This window comes from Mus pahari, chromosome 5, assembly GCF_900095145.1.
Source record: "Mus pahari chromosome 5, PAHARI_EIJ_v1.1, whole genome shotgun sequence".
Taxonomy (NCBI): Eukaryota; Metazoa; Chordata; class Mammalia; order Rodentia; family Muridae; genus Mus; species Mus pahari.
In genome coordinates this window covers 122610224-122613175 of record NC_034594.1, presented here as the reverse complement: position 1 = coordinate 122613175, position 2952 = coordinate 122610224, and positions in this window count along the sequence as shown.

The following is a 2952-nucleotide window of genomic DNA, read 5'->3' as shown; positions in this document are numbered from 1 at the left end:
TCTCTCTCTCTCTCTCTCTGTCTACAACATACCACCCTTTTGGGATTCTGAAATGTCTTACTGAGCACTTTATTCAATCTAAATTTAAATAGAACTTTCACCACTTCCCAAGAGAGAAACAACAATGAATGAGATGAGAGCGAGAGGAACTGCACAGAGGTAATGCTCCATATCATTTGGCTAATCTATTCTTGTTTATTAATTTATTACACGGAACAGTAAGTTTAATGGCTTTAACTTTGAAGTGGAAAAGAAGCCCCCAAAGTATACTTTCAAAAAATGCAATAATGACTTTAGGAAGATCTAGGACATGGATTTCATTCTGTATTTTAAATTATTTTCAAGACTTTAACCTTAGCCTTCAGATTTATCATTTTACATTAGCCAAAACAAACTACCACCATAAGAAACCATGTATTATTAAAATCAGAACAGTTTCCTATATTTATTAGTTTGGTCATAAAACTGCTATTAGAAATAGCATACAGATGAGTTTGATATCCATAAAATCACTGAAACATAAGATGACATTTACTACCTGTGGTACATAATTATACTCACACAGATTTGGATGCATTTATTTCTGTCACTGAATTATAATTTCAGCAACTTGTACTGCATTTTCAAAGTGGAATTTTATTTTTTTCATTCCTTTTATACTTCCAAATTTGGAAAGATAATTTCAACAAAAGATTCTTCAGGAAGCAAATGTCATTTTTAGACAGTCTATCGATTTTCAATTTTGTCAGTAGTTTTACTTCTTTGTCCTTTATATCATTAAATATATCAAACTATTGATAGGGGTTTATTATGAATGTATTAATCTTTTTAGCAATCTGATTCTTTACATTGAGTTTTAAAATAACTAACTGCAACGTTGGGTGTGGTGGTATATGCTTTTAATCCTGGCACTTGGGAGAGAGAGGCAGGAAGATCTCAGTGAGTTAGAGACCAGCCTGGTCTACATTGTGAGCTCTAGGATATTTAGTACTACACTGATGAAACCTGTCTCAAAGGGAAAAAAAACCCACAAATAAATTAAATTTTTCATTGTTCAGGTTGTTCAATGACTTTTTTCTCCTTTGTGTACATGGTTTATACTAATTTGTGGGCACGCATACACGCACGCGCGCACACACACACACACACACACACACACACACACACACTAGCAGAGAATACTAAATGTCCTGCTCCATTGCCCTCTGTTTTATTCCTTATATAAGGCCTTTCTGTGAAGTTGGAACTGCAGCCAGCCAGCCTGCATGCCTGCATAACCATATTGTCCCTAAACCATAGCATAGACCCAGCTTTCAGGTTCAAGGCTCATAAATCCAAACTCGGATTTTTATTTGATTGCCAAATAATGGAACACAGGTCCTCTTGTTTGTGTAGCAGACTCCTTTACTTCATTGATCTGTTTCCCCAACTCTCTTTGCTTTTCTGTCTTTGTCCTGTTATTCCCCATATAGGTATGATAAAGATTAACAATAGCAGATTCACTGTTTTCTTAAATATATCAAGATATTCTATGAGCTGAGCTCTATTTTAAAATTTTAAATAACTTGTTAAGTATGAGTTGAAGAGTCAGTGTGAATTATATGATAGTGAGTCACATGATCGTAAGTTAGTCTGATCAATGATTCGGTACTCAAATTCAATAGCCCTCATGTTGTTCCATGTGCAGAAAATATATATTTTATAGGGAATATTATACATTGTAATTTGAAATGTCAAGACATTGTTAAAGGATCTATCCAATGAAAGTACCTTGCATTATATAATATTGAAATTTTTACATACTCTATCTTAAATAAAATATACATCTAAGGTTAGTGGCAGCCCACATACTTGAGGGAAGAGAGCATTTACACAGAAACATGTAAGCCAGTGGAATTATCTCTTGAATAATTTATGAAGTGAAATGTTGTTTTTCTAAGCAAAAGCTCTCCATCTACAAAAAAAAAAAATTCAAATCACATTTGAATATGAAATAGAGTAGCTTCTCAACACTTAATAACGTGTATGCTTCAAAATTATTAAATACAAACTTACTTCAAGGAAAATGTCCTATAATAAATGTACAGTAGAGGCACATAGAGAAGTTTTAGATCCCTGAAAACAAACAAACAAACAAACAAACAAAAACCTACTTTCTTAGGGGTCCAACCTTAACGTGCTGGGAGCTATGGTGGCAGGAATGTATTCCAATTAGATTTTCCCAAGACCTCAGTTTTACACCCTCCAAAGAACTGTTTCAATGTCTCTGGTTTAACTGTAAAGTCTTTTTAAATTAAGAGAGAGCATACTTAAGTATCAAAGCAAGGCAAATTATATAAAGCAAAATTTTAATTTTACAGATTTTATACAGTCCACCAAGGGCTAGTGCAGAGGTAAAATGATCACAGAAATTGGAGAATATAAAGGAGAAGGTGTGAGTTCTGAAGTTCTTGTATTGTTTTCTGAACGTAGCTCAATTGGTGTCCAGTGGCTCTTCTCTTACCACATGGTGAGGCGACTGCCTAACTTTTTTCTTGGAGGAGTGATATTAATTCATGTAAGATTTTATTCATTCTACTTAGCTAACCAAAAATATACATGCAATGATGTTATATAAGTTCATATTCACTGTACATATTTAGGGGATTCATTATGATTTCAGCCCATGTATACATTATGCTAGGATCGTAACAAGTTCTTTAGCATATATATTACCTCAATTTTCATTTTTCTTTCTGTTAAGAACATGTATCAGAAATCATTCAGTTAATCAAATTCCATCTCTGTCCTTGATAACTGTTCTTGCTTTGCCATTTCTGTTTCTTCTCAGACTCTGCTAATATGTAATTGTCTCAATCTTTAGGAGGTGAACTCTTTAGCCTATAATTTTAATAGCTAATGATAGAGTTTTGCCTATCCAGGAACAAAAGGCCTATATGTGGTTAAAGAAGA